This window comes from Dipodomys spectabilis, unplaced genomic scaffold (genome assembly GCF_019054845.1).
Source record: "Dipodomys spectabilis isolate Male_0828 unplaced genomic scaffold, ASM1905484v1 ptg000178l, whole genome shotgun sequence".
NCBI lineage: Eukaryota > Metazoa > Chordata > Mammalia > Rodentia > Heteromyidae > Dipodomys > Dipodomys spectabilis.
The window spans coordinates 14,013,876-14,022,500 of NW_024870855.1; the positions used below are offsets into that span (position 1 = coordinate 14,013,876).

The 8,625-nt window shown below is 59.7% G+C and overlaps 3 non-coding genes across 3 annotated transcripts; all 3 read left to right on the forward strand.

Moving 5' to 3' along the window:
- Positions 1-1,729: 1,729 nt before the first annotated feature.
- LOC122120920 lies at positions 1,730-1,848 on the forward strand. Its single transcript, XR_006149824.1, has one exon. It is a non-coding gene; the product is annotated as a 5S ribosomal RNA (ribosomal RNA).
- Positions 1,849-4,511: 2,663 nt separating this feature from the next.
- Positions 4,512-4,630, forward strand: LOC122120931. Its single transcript, XR_006149835.1, has one exon. It is a non-coding gene; the product is annotated as a 5S ribosomal RNA (ribosomal RNA).
- A 2,676-nt stretch (positions 4,631-7,306) lies between these two features.
- LOC122120940 lies at positions 7,307-7,425 on the forward strand. Its single transcript, XR_006149842.1, has one exon. It is a non-coding gene; the product is annotated as a 5S ribosomal RNA (ribosomal RNA).
- Positions 7,426-8,625: the final 1,200 nt, after the last annotated feature.

Below are 8,625 nucleotides of genomic sequence, written 5' to 3' on the forward strand. Positions count from 1 at the left end.
CATGCGTGCAGTGGGGAGGAAGGAGGGCTGGGACACAGTGTCTCCCCCTGGGAAGCACATACTGCAAAGTGGGATCCCACTTTGCAGGGTGAGAGGTGCGGGCTGCTGTTGTGAAGAAGAACCCCCAGTGATTTGGGATCCTTGGGGGAAGGAGCCCAATGACCCTGCAGTTACACACCGCCTTGCCAACACACACCCTAGGAAGCACAAGGGAGATGGGTTGGAAGCTGTTGGAGTTGCCACCTTGAGAAGACACGAGGTGAAGAAGAAGCCTGGCAGTCAGAAGAAGCAGTTGGCCACCAGGGCTGGAATGCTCAGTCCCCGCAACGAAGTACGGTGGGAGGGTTGGCATGGGAGCTGGGCTGTGCTCAGAAGGACAGAGGCCCAGGGGGCCTTGTGCAGCCACCTCCAATGTATGCAAGCCATCCCCACCCTGTGGGATCTAGTGAAGCCTGGAATTAAGTTCGGTGCAGGCACACACACACACACACACACACACACACAGAGAGTGAGAGAGAGAGATAGAGAGAGAGAGAGAGAGAGAGAGAGAGAGAGACATGGGAGAGAGAGAGAGAGAGAAAGACAGAGCAATTGGTTTAGGGAGAGAATCACCCCTCCCTTCGCGCAAACACAGAGTCACAGTGGTTTCAGGAGGCTGGCAAGGCTGGATTGGATGGACAGAAAGAGGACAAGGCACCAGCCTCACGCCCGTGCTTTCCCACACTGGGGACCTCCCATTTCATGTACCGTCCAAGGGAGTCCTGTCCTCCCTGGTTTTCCTTGCTGGTTTGGGGCCCTGGTGGCATCTAGAGACCTGCTGTGCAGGTCTTGATCAGAGGTTGGGCTGAAGGGTCCAATTAGGTGTTAGGGCGGGGGTTCCGTTGGGCTTCAGCTTTTGGCTGTGAATTGGGGTCAGCATTGGCCTTAGGCTTGGGTTAGGTGAGGTTTAGGGAAGAGGTGGGGGACAGGGGTCAGGTGCGATTTCAGTATGGAAGATGGGGTTAGGGTGAGACTTGGGATAGGTTTGAGCTTAGGTGTAGACCTACTCCATGGGGTTGAGGGTTTGGGGGAGGGTTACTGGTGGGGTGAGGAATGGGCCTGTCCTGAGGACAGTTGTGGACCAGGTTTCTGGGTTAGGTGGTTCTGCACCGGCACTAGAGAGGTGACTTCCAGGATGCTCTGCAAAGCCCAGGCCTCTGCTGAGTGCATGGCCGGTGAGGGCAAAGCGAGGTGAGGGAGGGAGGGAGGCAAGCGCAGTGAGATGCAAAGCATGGGGAAGCAGCCAAATGCACAGCCATGCACCGAGAGATGGAAGCGGTCCCTCAGTAGCCTGGCGGCCGGAGAAGACAGGTGGGGAGCCTTGCAAGTGCACTTGCCTTAAGCGCTTGAATGTGCAAGGCTGACGCAGGCAGGCTGTGGGGTAGGAGGGCAGGGCAGTGAGTCGCTGGGAAATCGGCCCGGTCTCCTTCTGGGCATTAGTGCGTGTGTGGGGAAGGTTGGGTGGAAGGGGGGAGAGAGCGCTTGGCGGCGAGAGCAGCAGGCTCGGCTTGCTGGCAGAGGCTGCGGTCCGTGCGTTGGTGCGAGCGTGCTCCGATGCAGTTGTGCGAGCAGGCAGGCGCAGCAGGTGTGTGTGAGGCGAGAGCCGCAGGCAGAGGCTGGCGAGAGCGTGGAGAGCGGAGGCTGCAGAGGCGGCGAGCAGCATTTGGGGCTGCGCGCAGCGGCAGCAGGCGTCTACGGCCATACCACCCTGAACGCGCCCGATCTCGTCTGATCTCGGAAGCTAAGCAGGGTCGGGCCTGGTTAGTACTTGGATGGGAGACCGCCTGGGAATACCGGGTGCTGTAGGCTTTTGCCTCCACCCGGCCCGGGGGCCCGCCCCGGCCTTCCACCTCTCCACGCCCACCCCAGGCCTACTGCCTCCTCCGCCGCCCTCCACCCCCCCCCCCCCCCCCCGCCCTCTTCTTTCATCCAAGCCAGCCCACCTTAGTCGGCTTCTTCACAACCCCAGCCCGCACCGCTCAGCCTGCCTTCTGCACACTTTCCCCACACATGCTCACACACCCTCCTGGCACGCTGACTCCCTCACAGTCACAATCACAATCACCTGCTCCACACACACTCAAACCCTAGCTCCACTGTGCTCACAGCCCTGCCTAGGGAGCCCCTGCCCACCCCACACACTCTGACCACACCGCAGGCCCGTGCCACACCCCGCACTTCCGCACGGTGGCGCACTCACACCCACCCCACTGCTCTTGCCTAGCTCACTGGTTTCTCGCTTCTGGCTGCAAGCACATCTAGCCTGTGGCCAGCAGCTCCCCGGCCGGACCCGTACCCACCCATCACTCAGCCACTCCACCCGCCCCTCTACTGCCTGGCATGACTTCCTGTGGGTACCTGAGGGGCTTCTTTGTGGCTTTGCCCAACCTTCTCTATGTGGGATGCCTACTCCTTGAATAGATGAATTGCTATCACTGAAATGAGGCTTGGCTCAAGTGTTCCAAGAAAGCCTTTCCTGCCTGCCTGCCTGCCTGCCGGCCTGCTTGCCTGTGGACTTTCCTAGCAGCTTGAAGACCCTGAGCTTCAATGCCAGGACAGACTAGCCAAGAGAAGGAGGGACACAGAGAAGCATAGAGCACACTCCAGCCATTTGCTTGACTAGAAAGCTGAGGCTCCTGGTATGCCTGCCATCTTGTTGAGCCCATGCACAAGCCCCCAGGAGGAGTCTCTGCTGTCAGCACATCCAGCAGGCAGACTAGACGGAGAGATTCCAGAGCCTCGCTGGGTGCCTACATGCGTGCAGTGGGGAGGAAGGAGGGCTGGGACACAGTGTCTCCCCCTGGGAAGCACATACTGCAAAGTGGGATCCCACTTTGCAGGGTGAGAGGTGCGGGCTGCTGTTGTGAAGAAGAACCCCCAGTGATTTGGGATCCTTGGGGGAAGGAGCCCAATGACCCTGCAGTTACACACCGCCTTGCCAACACACACCCTAGGAAGCACAAGGGAGATGGGTTGGAAACTGTTGGAGTTGCCACCTTGAGAAGACACGAGGTGAAGAAGAAGCCTGGCAGTCAGAAGAAGCAGTTGGCCACCAGGGCTGGAATGCTCAGTCCCCGCAACGAAGTACGGTGGGAGGGTTGGCATGGGAGCTGGGCTGTGCTCAGAAGGACAGAGGCCCAGGGGGCCTTGTGCAGCCACCTCCAATGTATGCAAGCCATCCCCACCCTGTGGGATCTAGTGAAGCCTGGAATTAAGTTCGGTGCAGGCACACACACACACACACACACACACACAGAGTGAGAGAGAGAGATAGAGAGAGAGAGAGAGAGAGAGAGAGAGATGGGAGAGAGAGAGAGAGAGAAAGACAGAGCAATTGGTTTAGGGAGAGAATCACCCCTCCCTTCGCGCAAACACAGAGTCACAGTGGTTTCAGGAGGCTGGCAAGGCTGGATTGGATGGACAGAAAGAGGACAAGGCACCAGCCTCACGCCCGTGCTTTCCCACACTGGGGACCTCCCATTTCATGTACCGTCCAAGGGAGTCCTGTCCTCCCTGGTTTTCCTTGCTGGGTTGGGGCCCTGGTGGCATCTAGAGACCTGCTGTGCAGGTCTTGATCAGAGGTTGGGCTGAAGGGTCCAATTAGGTGTTAGGGCGGGGGTTCCGTTGGGCTTCAGCTTTTGGCTGTGAATTGGGGTCAGCATTGGCCTTAGGCTTGGGTTAGGTGAGGTTTAGGGAAGAGGTGGGGGACAGGGGTCAGGTGCGATTTCAGTATGGAAGATGGGGTTAGGGTGAGACTTGGGATAGGTTTGAGCTTAGGTGTAGACCTACTCCATGGGGTTGAGGGTTTGGGGGAGGGTTACTGGTGGGGTGAGGAATGGGCCTGTCCTGAGGACAGTTGTGGACCAGGTTTCTGGGTTAGGTGGTTCTGCACCGGCACTAGAGAGGTGACTTCCAGGATGCTCTGCAAAGCCCAGGCCTCTGCTGAGTGCATGGCCGGTGAGGGCAAAGCGAGGTGAGGGAGGGAGGGAGGCAAGCGCAGTGAGATGCAAAGCATGGGGAAGCAGCCAAATGCACAGCCATGCACCGAGAGATGGAAGCGGTCCCTCAGTAGCCTGGCGGCCGGAGAAGACAGGTGGGGAGCCTTGCAAGTGCACTTGCCTTAAGCGCTTGAATGTGCAAGGCTGACGCAGGCAGGCTGTGGGGTAGGAGGGCAGGGCAGTGAGTCGCTGGGAAATCGGCCCGGTCTCCTTCTGGGCATTAGTGCGTGTGTGGGGAAGGTTGGGTGGAAGGGGGGAGAGAGCGCTTGGCGGCGAGAGCAGCAGGCTCGGCTTGCTGGCAGAGGCTGCGGTCCGTGCGTTGGTGCGAGCGTGCTCCGATGCAGTTGTGCGAGCAGGCAGGCGCAGCAGGTGTGTGTGAGGCGAGAGCCGCAGGCAGAGGCTGGCGAGAGCGTGGAGAGCGGAGGCTGCAGAGGCGGCGAGCAGCATTTGGGGCTGCGCGCAGCGGCAGCAGGCGTCTACGGCCATACCACCCTGAACGCGCCCGATCTCGTCTGATCTCGGAAGCTAAGCAGGGTCGGGCCTGGTTAGTACTTGGATGGGAGACCGCCTGGGAATACCGGGTGCTGTAGGCTTTTGCCTCCACCCGGCCCGGGGGCCCGCCCAGGCCTTCCACCTCTCCACGCCCACCCCAGGCCTACTGCCTCCTCCGCCGCCCTCCACCCCCCCCCCCCCCCGCCCTCTTCTTTCATCCAAGCCAGCCCACCTTAGTCGGCTTCTTCACAACCCCAGCCCGCACCGCTCAGCCTGCCTTCTGCACACTTTCCCCACACATGCTCACACACCCTCCTGGCACGCTGACTCCCTCACAGTCACAATCACAATCACCTGCTCCACACACACTCAAACCCTAGCTCCACTGTGCTCACAGCCCTGCCTAGGGAGCCCCTGCCCACCCCACACACTCTGACCACACCGCAGGCCCGTGCCACACCCCGCACTTCCGCACGGTGGCGCACTCACACCCACCCCACTGCTCTTGCCTAGCTCACTGGTTTCTCGCTTCTGGCTGCAAGCACATCTAGCCTGTGGCCAGCAGCTCCCCGGCCGGACCCGTACCCACCCATCACTCAGCCACTCCACCCGCCCCTCTACTGCCTGGCATGACTTCCTGTGGGTACCTGAGGGGCTTCTTTGTGGCTTTGCCCAACCTTCTCTATGTGGGATGCCTACTCCTTGAATAGATGAATTGCTATCACTGAAATGAGGCTTGGCTCAAGTGTTCCAAGAAAGCCTTTCCTGCCTGCCTGCCTGCCTGCCGGCCTGCTTGCCTGTGGACTTTCCTAGCAGCTTGAAGACCCTGAGCTTCAATGCCAGGACAGACTAGCCAAGAGAAGGAGGGACACAGAGAAGCATAGAGCACACTCCAGCCATTTGCTTGACTAGAAAGCTGAGGCTCCTGGTATGCCTGCCATCTTGTTGAGCCCATGCACAAGCCCCCAGGAGGAGTCTCTGCTGTCAGCACATCCAGCAGGCAGACTAGACGGAGAGATTCCAGAGCCTCGCTGGGTGCCTACATGCGTGCAGTGGGGAGGAAGGAGGGCTGGGACACAGTGTCTCCCCCTGGGAAGCACATACTGCAAAGTGGGATCCCACTTTGCAGGGTGAGAGGTGCGGGCTGCTGTTGTGAAGAAGAACCCCCAGTGATTTGGGATCCTTGGGGGAAGGAGCCCAATGACCCTGCAGTTACACACCGCCTTGCCAACACACACCCTAGGAAGCACAAGGGAGATGGGTTGGAAGCTGTTGGAGTTGCCACCTTGAGAAGACACGAGGTGAAGAAGAAGCCTGGCAGTCAGAAGAAGCAGTTGGCCACCAGGGCTGGAATGCTCAGTCCCCGCAACGAAGTACGGTGGGAGGGTTGGCATGGGAGCTGGGCTGTGCTCAGAAGGACAGAGGCCCAGGGGGCCTTGTGCAGCCACCTCCAATGTATGCAAGCCATCCCCACCCTGTGGGATCTAGTGAAGCCTGGAATTAAGTTCGGTGCAGGCACACACACACACACACACACACACAGAGTGAGAGAGAGATAGAGAGAGAGAGAGAGAGAGAGAGAGAGAGAGAGAGAGAGAGAGAGAGATGGGAGAGAGAGAGAGAGAGAAAGACAGAGCAATTGGTTTAGGGAGAGAATCACCCCTCCCTTCGCGCAAACACAGAGTCACAGTGGTTTCAGGAGGCTGGCAAGGCTGGATTGGATGGACAGAAAGAGGACAAGGCACCAGCCTCACGCCCGTGCTTTCCCACACTGGGGACCTCCCATTTCATGTACCGTCCAAGGGAGTTCTGTCCTCCCTGGTTTTCCTTGCTGGGTTGGGGCCCTGGTGGCATCTAGAGACCTGCTGTGCAGGTCTTGATCAGAGGTTGGGCTGAAGGGTCCAATTAGGTGTTAGGGCGGGGGTTCCGTTGGGCTTCAGCTTTTGGCTGTGAATTGGGGTCAGCATTGGCCTTAGGCTTGGGTTAGGTGAGGTTTAGGGAAGAGGTGGGGGACAGGGGTCAGGTGCGATTTCAGTATGGAAGATGGGGTTAGGGTGAGACTTGGGATAGGTTTGAGCTTAGGTGTAGACCTACTCCATGGGGTTGAGGGTTTGGGGGAGGGTTACTGGTGGGGTGAGGAATGGGCCTGTCCTGAGGACAGTTGTGGACCAGGTTTCTGGGTTAGGTGGTTCTGCACCGGCACTAGAGAGGTGACTTCCAGGATGCTCTGCAAAGCCCAGGCCTCTGCTGAGTGCATGGCCGGTGAGGGCAAAGCGAGGTGAGGGAGGGAGGGAGGCAAGCGCAGTGAGATGCAAAGCATGGGGAAGCAGCCAAATGCACAGCCATGCACCGAGAGATGGAAGCGGTCCCTCAGTAGCCTGGCGGCCGGAGAAGACAGGTGGGGAGCCTTGCAAGTGCACTTGCCTTAAGCGCTTGAATGTGCAAGGCTGACGCAGGCAGGCTGTGGGGTAGGAGGGCAGGGCAGTGAGTCGCTGGGAAATCGGCCCGGTCTCCTTCTGGGCATTAGTGCGTGTGTGGGGAAGGTTGGGTGGAAGGGGGGAGAGAGCGCTTGGCGGCGAGAGCAGCAGGCTCGGCTTGCTGGCAGAGGCTGCGGTCCGTGCGTTGGTGCGAGCGTGCTCCGATGCAGTTGTGCGAGCAGGCAGGCGCAGCAGGTGTGTGTGAGGCGAGAGCCGCAGGCAGAGGCTGGCGAGAGCGTGGAGAGCGGAGGCTGCAGAGGCGGCGAGCAGCATTTGGGGCTGCGCGCAGCGGCAGCAGGCGTCTACGGCCATACCACCCTGAACGCGCCCGATCTCGTCTGATCTCGGAAGCTAAGCAGGGTCGGGCCTGGTTAGTACTTGGATGGGAGACCGCCTGGGAATACCGGGTGCTGTAGGCTTTTGCCTCCACCCGGCCCGGGGGCCCGCCCAGGCCTTCCACCTCTCCACGCCCACCCCAGGCCTACTGCCTCCTCCGCCGCCCTCCACCCCCCCCCCCCCCCCCCGCCCTCTTCTTTCATCCAAGCCAGCCCACCTTAGTCGGCTTCTTCACAACCCCAGCCCGCACCGCTCAGCCTGCCTTCTGCACACTTTCCCCACACATGCTCACACACCCTCCTGGCACGCTGACTCCCTCACAGTCACAATCACAATCACCTGCTCCACACACACTCAAACCCTAGCTCCACTGTGCTCACAGCCCTGCCTAGGGAGCCCCTGCCCACCCCACACACTCTGACCACACCGCAGGCCCGTGCCACACCCCGCACTTCCGCACGGTGGCGCACTCACACCCACCCCACTGCTCTTGCCTAGCTCACTGGTTTCTCGCTTCTGGCTGCAAGCACATCTAGCCTGTGGCCAGCAGCTCCCCGGCCGGACCCGTACCCACCCATCACTCAGCCACTCCACCCGCCCCTCTACTGCCTGGCATGACTTCCTGTGGGTACCTGAGGGGCTTCTTTGTGGCTTTGCCCAACCTTCTCTATGTGGGATGCCTACTCCTTGAATAGATGAATTGCTATCACTGAAATGAGGCTTGGCTCAAGTGTTCCAAGAAAGCCTTTCCTGCCTGCCTGCCTGCCTGCCGGCCTGCTTGCCTGTGGACTTTCCTAGCAGCTTGAAGACCCTGAGCTTCAATGCCAGGACAGACTAGCCAAGAGAAGGAGGGACACAGAGAAGCATAGAGCACACTCCAGCCATTTGCTTGACTAGAAAGCTGAGGCTCCTGGTATGCCTGCCATCTTGTTGAGCCCATGCACAAGCCCCCAGGAGGAGTCTCTGCTGTCAGCACATCCAGCAGGCAGACTAGACGGAGAGATTCCAGAGCCTCGCTGGGTGCCTACATGCGTGCAGTGGGGAGGAAGGAGGGCTGGGACACAGTGTCTCCCCCTGGGAAGCACATACTGCAAAGTGGGATCCCACTTTGCAGGGTGAGAGGTGCGGGCTGCTGTTGTGAAGAAGAACCCCCAGTGATTTGGGATCCTTGGGGGAAGGAGCCCAATGACCCTGCAGTTACACACCGCCTTGCCAACACACACCCTAGGAAGCACAAGGGAGATGGGTTGGAAGCTGTTGGAGTTGCCACCTTGAGAAGACAC